We start from the raw sequence: 14329 nt of genomic DNA on the forward strand, positions 1-14329 counted from the left end.
TGGTCGATCTTGCCCGGCAGGCCATCTGGGTGAATGTGTGAAGAAGGAATGAAGTCTTGAGTGAATATTGTTTGGCATGGCCATAGTCATTTAAGGACCCCAATACGTCAGACCCAATGATTGGCTCAGATGGATGGCAAAGCCTTTCTCTGGTCTGAGCAGGAATGTTGAGGGTGTGTGAAATCACAAGCGTTTGAGAAGGATTGAGCGGTGTGGGTAAAACCTACCAACTCCAGCCTCCTCCTCTCTGGTGACTGCAACCTGAGACTGTTCCCCTAGGGAGACTTTCCACTGGGCTAACTAACCCCTCTTCCTGTGTCTTATACAGTGTGTTGAGGTTCTGGTTGTTTCCTAGTTGGCGGCCTTCATCGGAGAGAACATAGCCCACCCAACTGCAGCTTTTCTGCTCTTGTGTCTACGTGTTTGTCCTTTCTTCATTGCCTCGCTTGCTCCACTCAGGTATCTGGGACCTTGCTGTGCCATGCAGGATTAGACATTGGTCTTCTCATCAAAGGCCAACTTCGGTCTCCACCTCAGACAGGATTTTCATCTGGAAGCCCTGGCCCACACTGGCCCCATCTACTGGACAGTCTCAGGCAAACTGTACGCAGTCTGTCAAAAATCCTACTGACATGTCGGTTTTTTATGAATGTGAAAAAAAAAATACTCTGAAATACACTAACTAATCAACTTACCAAGATTTATTTATTTTAGATTTTTTGAGATGGGGTCTCATTACATAGCTCTCACTGACCTTATGCACTGTAAGTGCCAGGTTGTTCTTAAGTTACACAGAGATCCTTCTGCTTCTGTCTCTCAAGTGCTGGGGCTAGAGGTGTACACCACATGTGGCCCAGTGTTTATTTTGACTTCAGTCTGTGGTCACTCAGACCTTCTGTTCTGTAGATGTGAGGACATAATACTTCATGGTGGGAGTGTCCTTTGTAGACTCCAAGGCATTCCCTTGGAGAGCAGTCTGTGGTAACTGTCTATATTCTGTCAATCATATTTTAATAAAACGCTGATTGGCCAGGCAGGCAGTATAGGCGGGAAAACCATACAGGAAGTAGAGGTGATGCAATGAGAACAGGAGAATTCTGGGAAGCAGGAAACTCCCTCAGTCATTCCTGTGCAGACCACTGAAGAGGCAGCATGTAACCTGTCCAGCTGAGAAAGGTACTGAGCCCATGTGGCTAACATAGATCAGAATAATGGGTTAAGATAAGTCATAAGAACTAATAAGTAGCCTGACCTAATGGGCCAATCAGTTTATAACCTTATGGAGACTCCGTGTGATTTTCCTCGGGACTTGCTGGCTTATTGGGGTACTGGGCGGGACAGAAACCCCAACAAGCTGGCCCCTCATACTACACAGGGGTCAGCTACTCAGACTGAACTGAGGTGGCTAGCCCTTGGCATTGGGTCTTGCAGAGCACGGATGAGGAGTGCAGCACCTGATGACGTCTTAAGGGAACTCAGCTACTTTTGCCCAGCAATAGACAAGAGGCTAGTCATAGATCTGTGAACACCAGCATCCAGCGGCTCACGACTCACAGACGGATTCATCATTGATCCTTTTTAGATGATGTTATTGATTGAATGTTTGTACCTTCCAATTTTATGTCAAGATGCCAGCCCTCAATATGATGGTTGTAGCCGGTGAAGCCTTTGAAAGGTGTTTAGGTTGCAGTGATGGGGCCTGCAAGAGTAGGATTATGCCCTTGCCAAGAAGATCTTAGCTCCCCTTCTTTTCCTTCCAAGGAAGGAATAGAGAAAAGCTGACTCTCTACATACCAGGAAGTGGCTTCACCAACTGTTGTGTGCCTCTGGGTGGGGTGGTAACTCTGACAAATCCTTGCCATTTGTCATTTCCCTTACCAATGAGTGTCAGGTAGAGATAGTTAGGAGCCCCTGGGACTGTGTTGGCTCATCTCCCTCCCACTGCAACCTTGTTAAGCCCAGCCTTGCCTCTTCCAACCTGACCTAAGAAGATCTTCCTCTTAGACCTTGCCTTACTTGGTGCCAGAATATGGTGGCTCGTGTAATGTCAGAGTTGAGGAACTTAAGTCTGATCAGGTCCCTGAAGCAGAGTGGAGCACAACATTAAGCCCCCATCAGTTTCTACAAACACGTGGTTCAGGGGCTGCAGGGACCCCCTCTCCCCGTTATGATGTTGCTTAATTCCTTGGTGCCCATTTAAGCAAAACTCTCTAGCTTCAGGATGCATTTATATTCCATTAAATACAGTTCTTGAAAATTAAGTGCTGGTGGTGTGTGCCTACTTGACTAGCTGTGGCAACAACATAAACAGTCTTTCAACTGTCACCTTGTCACTCTTGAGGAGCATTACTGAGCTGTGTCACCTCACAGTGCTGTACGGGAGTGGACTTCTCATGAGTACACACACCGTCCTATTGTCATACACCACTGGGTGACAATCATCCATGCTACTTGACTGGGCATCTTTAACAGCACTTTCTAAACTGAAAGCCAGCAGGCTATGGTGGCCTTGAATTTACTCTGTAGCACAAGCTGGCCTTGAATCTGTGATCTTCTGCTTCAGTGTCCTAAGTATCCATTATAATTGGTGCTAGTTTCTCTTTGATCTAGGTAATATATTTTTATTCAAGATTTTAAAAGAAGACATTTGATTACATTTATCTGAATATGTGTGTGTTTACTTGCATGTACACATGTGTGGAGATCAGTGAACAACTTTTGGGAGTTAGTTCTCTCCTTCCACTGAGAGGGGTCTAAGAATTGAACACGGGTTCTCAGGCTTGCTGGCAAGCACCTTTACCTGCTGAGCCATCTCACTGGTTAAATGTGAATATATGTTTTTCCATTGGTTGTCTTCAATATCTATACACACACACACATACATATACAAATAACACGCTTCTTCTTAGGGTGGCAAGTTGCTTCTGTAAAGAGCTACAGATTGGGCCTCGAGTAAGAAGCCCTGAATCCCTAGATCCTAGACAAAGAAAATCTCATTTACGGGTAGCCATGCTTGGCCGTCTCTCCCCAGCAACCTTTTCCTAGAGACACACAGAGAGATATGGTTCCCAGTCTCCCGAGCCAGCATGTCATGGCTGTGTTCTGGCCAGTGAGGGCTCAAGACTGAAGTGTCTGTCCTGTTTAGAAATTGATGTATCAACCCCAGCAACCCTCAGCAGCAGCATGTGGCTTCCAAATCCCCAAGTGCTTTGTCCAGAAATAGGAGGCAGCAAACCCCACAGTAGTGCCTGACACGGGGGAAGGGTGAAAGGGTAAGATGCCTGCTGGCTGCAGCTTCTCCTCTGCAGACTGAGAAAGACCATGCCCTCTCTGTCTGCAGACCATTTCCCAGGCATGGCCTGTCTGTGGAAGGATGGTGGTCCCGCCCTCAGAACACAGAAGGTGGGTTAGTCCCATACAGATAAAGACTTCAACAATTAAAAAATAAAAACTGATGAAGACCAGATGCCAAGCGGAATCTGGATCCCTGCTGTTGACATGGGACACCATTCTGAAGGGACACAAGGCCAGGTAGTTGGTGGACTGTAGGGTTGCCTAAAGGTTTCCTTCAAGGACAGCAGCTGTGTAGATAGAGTATGATGGGGGACCAGGATACTGGCTAGAGGGCCTGGGGGCAATGGGCACCCTCAAGCAAGTGATCAGCCAGCTCTGGCCTTAACTGGCTGGGTTTATAGGTTTCTCTCGATATTATCTTCAAGTGGGGGACTGGAGCGAACACACCTCAGCCCAAGCTTAACTGTGACCAAAGAAGCTCTCATAAGCAGCTGCCCCACAGGCACCACAGCCCTCGTCGTCGTCTTGTGGGGGGACCCCTCCCCACACCTGCACCAGGAAGTGCTCAGCTCAGTCCCAGCAAAGTGCTGGACCACTCTGTGTCTCTCTGGGCCTGACAATGACTAGCTACAAGGGTGACACTTGCCCACGACAATGACACAAAGCTCTGGTTGATCCTGTCAAACCCTCACCCTGCAGCCCTGCCCTTCGTTCTCCTTCGGCTTTCTGATCCCAGGGTCGGACAGCTTTCTCCCTTGCACCGCTACAGGGAGGCAGGTGAAAGTGCATCTCCTGAGGCCAGGCCGAGGAAGATGCTTCTCAACCATACTTGACCCAGGGCTTCCCTTACTCTACAGCCCATTCCTAGTCCTACATCAATATTTCTGGGGACCAGAGAACCCCACATTCTTTCAAAAGAGGGACAGAGGCTTTCTGCTACCATCTTCTTAGCAAACCTAGCATCTCTGCTCCTGAAAGAATCAGAAACTTGAGGATTTATAAAAGGTAAGACAGGGGCCACATGAGGCCCCAGTCATGAGGAAGGCAGACACTGCCAATCCTTCCTACATTTAGGAGACCTTGGGAAGAAAATGAAATCCATAAACTGTGGATGAAAATTCATTAATTTGATGGGAAATCGAGAGCAGATATTAGAAGAGTTTGTAGTAAGTTTTCTTCGGTGATATAAAATCACTAGGACTATGAATACTGTGCCCTGCGGCCAGGCTCCTGTGGGGAGTAGGCTGGCAGATGAGCCCCCATGCCTGGCTCAGCCCCTCTCACTATCTGTTGCTACTGAGGCTGTGTAGAAACTTCCACCACCAACCTTGTGATCAGAGGTTCATAACTTGGCGATAAAACCTGGATCCAGGGCTAGGACTTGATATTTGAGGCCTTAGCCTGATCATGTTTGTCTCCTTTTTATCTGGGAACTTACGACTGAGAAGACAAGATCTGGAGTGGGGGGGGGGAGAGAGAGAGAGAGAGAGAGAGAGAGAGAGAGAGAGAGAGAGAGAGAGAAGAAGAAGAAGAAGAAGAAGAAGAAGAAGAAGAAGAAGAAGAAGAAGAAGAAGAAGAAGAAGAAGAAGGAAGAAGAAGGAGGAGGAGGAGGAGGAAGAAGAAGGAGGAGGAGGAGGAGAAACAGAGGAGAGAAATGGACAGGACAGGAGAGGGCAAGGTGTGATTTGTTCAATTAGAAACTAAAATGTCATATGTAAGCATGCAGTCCTACATGCTTAGCTGCCTTTTACTATGGGTGAAAGGAAAGATATTCAATGTTTGCTGTTTACCAGTTGACTTGGGGGTGAGTCCAGCACCACTGTAGGTTTCCCATATCTTGATTTCTCTTCCTGCAAGAGTGGCTGACAGGGTCTATCTGTGGCAGCTTTCTGAGGTGGCACATAGAAATCCTTCCCACAAGAAAGTGGGACACCATGACCACTAAATGAACTTATTCTGGCATCCTGCCATGTGTCAGGCCGGGTCAAGTAGAGGGAGACTCTGTGGAAGATGGTGCTAAAAGGACTCCCCACCCCATGGTTTAAACAAGAGTTGGAGCCTCCCATTTACTAGAGTCTTTGAGGGGCAATTCTGACATTTTCCTGAAGGCTAGGGTTCATGACTGATGATCTCTGAGGACAACAAGAGCCGACAGTGGACAAGGCCCCTTTTCTTGGCCACAAAGAATAATGTCTGGCATGACCCTGAGGCCACAGTCCTGAACCCTTCTGAGGGAAATACTCGGTCCCTTAGCCTTGTCTAAAACCAAGGCTACAGATCACCTGGCATGTCTCCACGATCCTTCCCCCCAAGTGGGAAGAGTCAAGTTCAGCTTTGTGAGTGAGTAGGTTTGATGGGGCGACTTGCAGACACATAGGTGACTCATAGGCAGCTGTGCCACCACAAAGTCCCATCCCAGTCAATTCTACCTCTTTCATGAGCCACATGCAGTTTTGAAGAGGGGAGCGAATCTCTGGGTGTCGTGAGGGCAGCTTGACTTTCCTCCTCTCCAACAGGAAATGTTGAACTATGCTGTCATCCTAGGCCCAGCTATCTACTGTATAGTTCTGTTTATTTTGTTGCCATGACTACAGGCTAGGTTCTCCTGCAGGTCATCAGAGCTAATCTCTTCCACAATGGTGTATCTTGTCAAGTCCAGGAAAATCAGCTCTAATTACAATATTAAATTGTGACCCTTAAAATTTTTGAAATAGGGTCATTTGCAGTCTGGGCAGTGTCATGTGTGCAGGTAACTTGGTTTGCAGGTGTAGGGTGGCACACAGAAGGGGATGAAGAAGGGAGGGAATGTGCTATGGAATTCTAGGTTCTTCTCTCCAGAAGACCCTCTGAAGCCCTGTGTAGTACTGTATCAGTGTTGATCACTACAGGCAAAGGGGAGAGCATCACTGATGGCGTTAACATTCTTGTGATTTCACAGGTAGACATGAGCCAGAATGGGTAGGAGGGTTTCCCTGGAAGTAGTATAGGACTTCAGAGCACTGAGCAACTAATATGGGGGCTGCAAAAGTGGGAGTCACTCTCAGCAAGTCCCATCTGCAACGAGTATCTTCTGGATGGCTGGAGTCAAAAGACAAGATTAATAAGGGGTAATGTCCATCATGTTATCATTGCTCCCAAGAGAGGGGATGGGGCAGAAGGAGCTAGATGAGGGAAAGGTGAGTATGTGTGTGCTTGTATCCCTGTGTCTGCACACAAAGGCCAAAGGAGGCCGTCGGATGTTCTCCTCTATCATTCTCAATCTTATCTTTTGAGATAGGTTTTTGAAGACACCACTGTAGGCTTGCCATTATGGCTAGGCTTGCTGGCAATGATCTTCAGGGATCTGTTTATCTCCATACTCCAAAGACGGGATAACAGGCATAGGCAGCCATGTCTGACTTTTCTGTGGGAGAGGAGGATCAGAACTCAGGTCTTCTTTCTTGCAATTAGTGCTATTCCTCAGTGAGCCATCTCCTCATCTCTGTCCCCAACCTCATTTTCTTCTGGTTTCTTCCTATATACTGAAACTGGCCTGTGTGACCATGAGACTCACAGGTACCATGGACAAAGCCTTGGACCTGCTTGCTCATGAGAATCACTAGGTGCCGCACGCAGGGTCTTCCCTGTGAGCGGTTGTATGAGAATTGCCTGTAGATCCTTTCAGGATGCAGTGTTGCAGGCCTGGTTCTCTGCTGGCTTCCTGTGAGCATCACGGCTATGTTGGACTTTTTGTCACTTTGACAAAAATAGCTTAAGAGCCGAAAGACTTAGTTTGGCTCCTGGTTTTGAGGGGATTGACAGTCATGGTCAAGAAGGCAGGATGAAGCCGAGACACTTAGAAAGGGAACAGAAAGAATGGTTGAACTTTCAAGCTTTTTTTTTTTTTTTAATTGAGTCTGGACCTCTAGCCTCTGAGATGGTGTCACCCAAACTTGTGGTGGGGGTGGGAATCTTCCACTCTATGGTGGTTTGAATGGGAATGACTCCTGTCCTGGCCAGATTTATGTCAACTTAACACAAACTAGAGTAATCTGAAAGGAGGGAACCTCAATTGGAGAGAAAGATGCCTCCATAAGTTCCAGTTGTAGAACATTTTCTTAATTAGTGATTGACGGAGGACGGCCCAGCCTGTTGTGGGCTGCTGGTCCTGGGCTCTATTTCTCTAAGAAATCAGACTGAGCAAGTTATGTAAAACAAGCCAGTCAGCAGCACTCGTCAATGGCCTCTGCATCAGCTCTTGCCTCCCGGATCTTAACGTGTATGAGCTCCTGCCCTGACTTCCCTCCATGGTGGACTAAAATAAAATTTCTCTTCTCCAAGTTGCGTTGGTCATGATGTTTCATCACAGTAATAGTAACCCTAACTACGACAGCTCCTATAGGCTGTTTGTTTACTTGCTCCCCAGCTGGTGGAACTATTTGGAAGGGGTTAGAAGCTGTGGCCTTGTTGGAAGAAGTCTGTCACTCTGGCGGTGGGATTTGAGGTTTCCAAAGACTGAAGTGATTACCAGTGTGACTTGCTGTATTGGCCTCTTGCTTTCTGATCAAGATGTGAGCTCTGAACTGCTCCTCTGCCCTGCCATCATGGACTCTAACCCTTGGAAACTCTACGCAAAATTAAACACTTTCTTTTATAGTTGCCTTGGTCATGATGTTTTATCGCAGCAATTGAAAACTAACTAAAGCACATTCTTAGTTGATAGTCTATGGAAATGCTTCAACAGACACACCTAGAAATGTGCCCTACTGACCTCCTAGGCACTTCTCAGATCAATCGACCCAACGATCAGGATTAGCCACCATTCCCTTGCAAGTCTTGTCCCTACTTACTCCAGGAATCTTCTGGAAAGGTGATGCTGGAAGGAGGCCAGCTCTACTTCCTTTCTCTCCAGTCTCTTCCCTGTGAGACCAGTTACTGGAAGTTTCCATGGTACCTAGGCATCCTCTCCAGGTTCCTCTGAGTTTCATTGGGCATCTTAGGCTCTGCCGCAAGAAGACGATGCGCGACACCTGTGCTGCTGTGCACCCTGCGATGTGCACGCTACGTCGTTCAACCCCCATGCCGCTCCTCGAAGGTCCTCGCTAACTCCTTGCTCAAAGGAGGAAACAGGTGAAGTGCTATGACAGCTCCTCCCACTCACTGCGTGACTGAAACAGGACTGACACCCAGACTGGTCTCACCATTGAACACTCTCTGATTTCCACCCCATCCCACAGGCTGGAGAATCAAGCCCCTGTCGGCTAAGTGACAACCCTGCTTCTTCAGCCTGGGAGTGGTCTGGCGGATGAATGTGATTTTTTTTCAAATTTCCATTCAAGTTTCCATCTGTTCACCCAGCAACCAAATTTATGCATGTTCAGGCGCCATCTGGGACCGCAGCCCCATTTCCCAATTTGAGGCATTTTTTCCGTTTTGTACTTAACATGCACAATGGGGTGGTGGTCCAGAATAAATAGCTCAGCTCGGAGTGCCAAGGCGCTAGGGGCCTCTGCAGGAATTTTCTCTGAGGAAGGGGAAGGAGGAGGGATTTTTGCTAAACTAAAATTTTGTTTTTGAGCCATAAGGCTATTTCTTCTGGCTGGCATTTCAGTGGGCTCCCATCTGCTGGCTCCATTTCAGGCTGGCTCTTTGTTGTCTCAACTGCAAGGCGCTGGTGTACATCACTGAGTACGTGTGCACGCATGGGAGCCCACTCCTCACAACTTGGAAAGTGTTTCTTATCACCCGTTACCTCTAGAGCCAGGGTGGCCATAATCACACAACCCGGCACTGAGAAGGCTGAGCTTGGAGACAGAAAAGGCAGAGATTCCATAGGTTTGCAACTTCCAGAGTCTTCAAGTTCTGACACCTCTGGAGTGATTTGAACTTGGGATCCATAAGACCAGTCATATTTAGAACTGAACTGAACTTGGAAGCCTCTTTCTCCTGCCCCCTTTCGGAACTGCTGCTAGTTTTCTGGCTGAACCGCAATTAGGTTAATTTTCCATTATCTGCTCTTATTATATGACTTCTGCTTGCAGACCTCCTATGGGTCATATCCATTGTTACTGTTCCATTCATAGACAGTCAACCTCCAGTTCCCAAGACTGGACTGCCAGGTCCTTCTTGTTTATGTGTGACCAAGTCTCCAAATATAGCTCAGATCTAGAACTTCCGAATCAGATCCAGCCTTCCGAATGCTGAGATCACAATAATATAAGTTCTGATCACAGATCTCAGTCTGGGTCACATTGTCTGGTTGGGTACTATGTTGACGTCCTTCTGTGTAGCACACCTTTCTATGGGATATGTCCTTGCTTGCCGTTGTTCCAAACCAGCTGATGCTACACCGTCTTTTTGAAGTGACATGTGACTCTCTCTTACTCTTCCTCGTGTGTATTTCTCTCGTAGTCTGGGTGACCAAGGTTTGTGGGGTTTTGGAGGGAGGCTGGGGTAGAGGCCAATGTGCGTGTGGTTTGGAGGGCTTACCTTTCGTAGTAGGTTGGGTTTTACACAGAGAGGAGGTGCCCTGGGAATATGGGAAAATTAGATGCCACAGGTTATACAGGGCTTCGCCTAGGGTCTAGCACCTGCTTACCCTATGTGGCCCACATTTGTTCTTTGTGTTGTTTGCTCAACTGGGGATTAACATAAAGCAAAGAAAGTGGTTAATGGTCGTGGAATTTCAGCATCATAACTTTCCAGAGGACACTGAGAATTTCAAGGACCCCATGACCAAGGATCAAGGATCAAGGATCAGGAGACCTTCCTTACTCAGGTGGTTTTCTTCCTGGAAAGTTCCAAACCTCTTTCCCTTCTGTCTTGAGTGCTTGTTCGCTACTCCAAATCCCGTGCTCCCTCATCCATTCCCTTCCCTTTCTGCAGTACTGGGCATGGGGCCCAGAGAGCCCCATACTCTATGCAAGTGCTGTCCTGCTAGGTTACATCCCCATTGCTTCCCCATTCTTGGGGCACTAGGGATGGAACTCATGGCCCTGCACATGCTAGGCAGGTGCTTGACCACTGAGCTTCATCAAAAGCCCCCTTTTAACTTTTTATTTTGACACAGAGTCTCGCTAAACTGAGCAAATTGGCTTTGAACTTAATATCCTCCTGTCCCAGCCTACTGAGTAGTTGGAGTTACAGACTTTTATACCATAGGACCTTGCCAATGCACTGACATCCTAGCCCTGGGGGAATAGTTTGCACAGGCAGAGGCTTTGAGAGGAGCCTAACTACTGAATCATTATGTTATAGGAAGGGCTTGAGGATTATCTCTCATCCCTTCCACTGAGATTGTGGTTCTTGTGAGAAGACAGCTGTCTGTGATGAAGGGAACTTCCCATCAACACTACATTTTTTGGCACCTTGATCTTCTGATGCTTACTATCTAGAACCTTCCCTCCCTCCTACCCTTGGAGGCAAACTCCTAAGCATTCCTTAAGACCCAGATGTCGGGGGGAGCCTCTTCTAGCGAGCCATCTAGTTCCCAGAGTGTCACATCTGGTTTACTTTGTGGTCCCTATGCTCTGGTTGCTGTGGGCCTGCTGGTTGGCTTCTCCTTCCTGTGTGCTGCTGAGATCAGAAGCTGTAATTTGCACCCCAAGGAGCCAGCACTCACCAATTTAATAGTAATAAACTTTGGACAAAGGACCTAGCCTTCCCTTGGGTCTATAAGCACCTCCCAGCTTGCCTACAAAGATTGGGGCCATTTCTAGAGTGCTCAGGTCAGGGACCAGCACCCTTTCCTCTTACCCTTAGCAATGAGGGCTGAAGGCCCTCTGGCCAGGAGCTCCCCCTGAACAACGACCTTGGAGCACCTACCTGTGACGAGACAATTCAGACTGGCTTGCAGAGGGCACAGTGTGAGGTTTGAGCAGGAAGGCCAGGCTTTACATTTTCTTTTAATTAGAAACTAACCAGCCGTGGTTCCCAGATGGTCAGCATTGTCAGGCTGGAGTCTCAGTTGCGGCTGTCTGTGGAAGACAAGAGTGCTTACTAAATGCCCATTTAGCCTCTGCTGCCCGCCAAGGTCACTCGCCCACTCCCAAATAGAGCCACCCACTGGGAGTAAGCCGAGCGACAAGGGGACAGGATATTTACTTTTTCTGCCAGATTCTCCTTCTGAAAAGCATGGGCTGGGTGGTCCTTCCTGGCTCCTCTTTCTATTTCTCTACATAACATGGCTTTGTAATGAAGACTTGGGTATAAACTCTGTGCTCTCTTCACAGGATCCTTGGCACCTTGGACAAGTGATGGTGCTTTGATGCCATTTTTTAACAATGCCTGTCTTTTCTGAGTCACAGAAATTGATATAGTTATTTTCTAGGAGGATGCCACACTTACAGAAAGGAAGTATTGTCTTCAATCACTTCCAAGTCAGATACCATCTCTGAGTCTACAGGGAACTGCCTTCTTCAGAGAATATATGCGTGTCTGTAGGGTGCTAAGGGGGCTGGTCTGGCCTTCGGCTGGATATGCAGTCTTTCTGAACCTTACTTTTGCCATATGCAAAACAAGAATGATGATACTTAAGTTCTTGTGGGAAATAAACCATATTTCCATATTCAGAATGACTGTCTAGAGTGAAGGACACCGTCCTGGCGGCCCAAGGTCAGTGGCTCAGGCAGCATCTGCATGGAGCATCAGTGATGAACCCCCCACTGCATCTCCAACAGAGACAGAATACCAGATGTGCCCAGGGATGGGATTTGGTACTACAGTGGGGCAGGGACAAATAACTCAGCAAATAAGTACAGACACATGTAATCAAATCAGTCTATGTTCAGGCTTTAGAGCAGGAATAGCAATGGATGATGAGCACATCAAATCAAAGCCAGGGAGCAAAGATCTTAGGAGCAGGGAGCAGGGAGGAAGGAGACTTCTCTAGGCACAAAACAGTGAGTTCTGAATCTAAGCAGGTTTTCAGCATCTGGCTGGTTGATGTCATCTGGGAGCATAAGTCAAAGGATAAATGATGGTAAGTTGTGGACATTGCTAGGCAGTGCGACGGAGACTTTGTCTTCCATGCCACCGCTTGAGTGGATGGTGGAATGTGGGCAGATGGTCTCTGGGAAGGTCTGGCTGCCTTCCTTATTCTGCTGCCACTTCATGCTCCCAGGACACAACGTCTCATAGTGCCAGAACCTAAAGATAGCAGAACTCTGGCATGTTGACTCTTAGGGTCTCAAGAGAGCCTGATCTGACCCATGCAGGAGGCAAATGGCAAAAGGTCTGAGTTATAGCCTAGGCACCTTGGCTTGGTCCTTTCTCCTCCTTGACCCTGTTTCCTCCTTAAGCACATGAGAGAGTTGGGCCTGATGTTGCCAAGAGTTTTTCCATTGGTGACAGTTCCTGTTCATAAAAAGCACCATTTAAAAATGAAAGGAAAGGAAAGGAAAGGAAAAGAAAGAAAGAAAGAAAGAAAGAAAGACAGACAGAAAGAAAGAAAGAAAGGAAGAAAGAAAGAATCTCAAGAAACCCCCGTCAGTCATCAATTTCCAAGTTTTCTGTGCGCTCCCCTCCACTGGGAGACAAAATGTGATAAGACCATATGTTATACTAATTGTTCCCCAAACAATGTAAACATTTGGATATGCTTGCAAGAGGGAAGCAAAATGAAGGGAGCAGTGGGTGGTGGGAAGGAGACTTATGCATCCTCAGAAGTATTCCTGAGGACCTTCCTGGTCTCAGTGCCATAGGCATAGCCATGGCAACAGGGCGGAGCATAGGACATGGATGTTGTCCATGGTATGGAAGGTGAGGGTTGGTTCTAATGTTCATTCATTCATTCACTCATCCATTTATATATTCATTAATGTATTCATTCATTCATTCATTCATCCACTGTGTGAATATCGTGGGAATACTCAGCCCGTTCTTGATGCAGAACTAAGGTTCTGGAGACCCAGCAGTTAGGAGGTCAGCTGAGGTTCATGTTTTGTCGACTCTCAGGTTAACCAGAGTGATAGACAGATCACTAAGGAATTGTAGCAACCTGTGACATGTGCTGGGTGAGAAAAGATGTACAGGGGACTAGGGGAGGCCAGATCAGTGTCAGGGGAGGCTGATGCTCAAGCGTTGACCCAAGGGGATGAGGGCAACCAGGCAGTTGGAGAAAGCATGTGCAGAAGACAGTGACTGGCAGGAAGAAACACAGTGCACGAGTGGTATAGCCTGTGAGTATGGACCTGTTACATTCAGAGGTGAGCACATGGGGAAAGGTGGAGGTGGGGTTGGATAGTTGTGGGGAGAAAGAGCAAAGAAGTGCTGTACAGGGAGTTGATGGGAGCTCTGTGCTCTTTCCCAAGGACTTCTCAGGTGAGCTGTCTGTGTATGCCCCGTGGGCTCCTAGTGGGGGTGCAGCAGTCTCAGTTCAGGACGTACTCCAAATGCTGTTGTGACTTTTATGTGGATCAGACTGGTAAGACATAATAGATGCTCTGGGATGATGTCAGTCCATAGACTGTGGAATCGAGGATAAGGAGAAGAGAGAGATGGAATGAAAGGTTATACATGGTCTCCTAGTTCATTAAGTATAACCCTTCTGGACAGTGGACAGTGACCAGCGTTCTTGGGTGAGGTGTGACTATTGTAACCAGCTGTGATGAACGGCACCTATATCTGGTCCGGGATTAGAAGTGCAGACTTGGCCTAAGTCACAGAACCCTTCCCAATAAAGCAGGCCTGGCAGTAGCACACACTGCAGCTAAGGAGGCAGAAGCCATCTTGTCTTTCAGGAACGGGGTGGGTGGATATGTTCCAGGAGGAAGGGCCTGCAGATAAATTTGGTGACTGTTAGATGGAGCAATTGGAGATCTGTAGATCGGTGAGCCTAGCCAGGCAGCCCAGAGGCCACAAGTAGCTGGGGAGGCACAAGGGCTTATGTGCCAGGTTCGGCTACCTCCCTTCTGCATGCCCTCTTTCCGTTGCTGCTATTATACCATCCCATGGCCATGGCTGAGTCGAAGGAGGGCTGACAGATGCACTCAAATATGGTTTGGTGCAAAGAATGAGCCTAATTAGGCATTTAAGCCTGTGGTTGTCAGTCCAAAGT

The sequence above is a fragment of the Myodes glareolus genome, chromosome 1 (assembly GCF_982192425.1).
Source record: "Myodes glareolus chromosome 1, mMyoGla1.1, whole genome shotgun sequence".
Classification (NCBI taxonomy): domain Eukaryota; kingdom Metazoa; phylum Chordata; class Mammalia; order Rodentia; family Cricetidae; genus Myodes; species Myodes glareolus.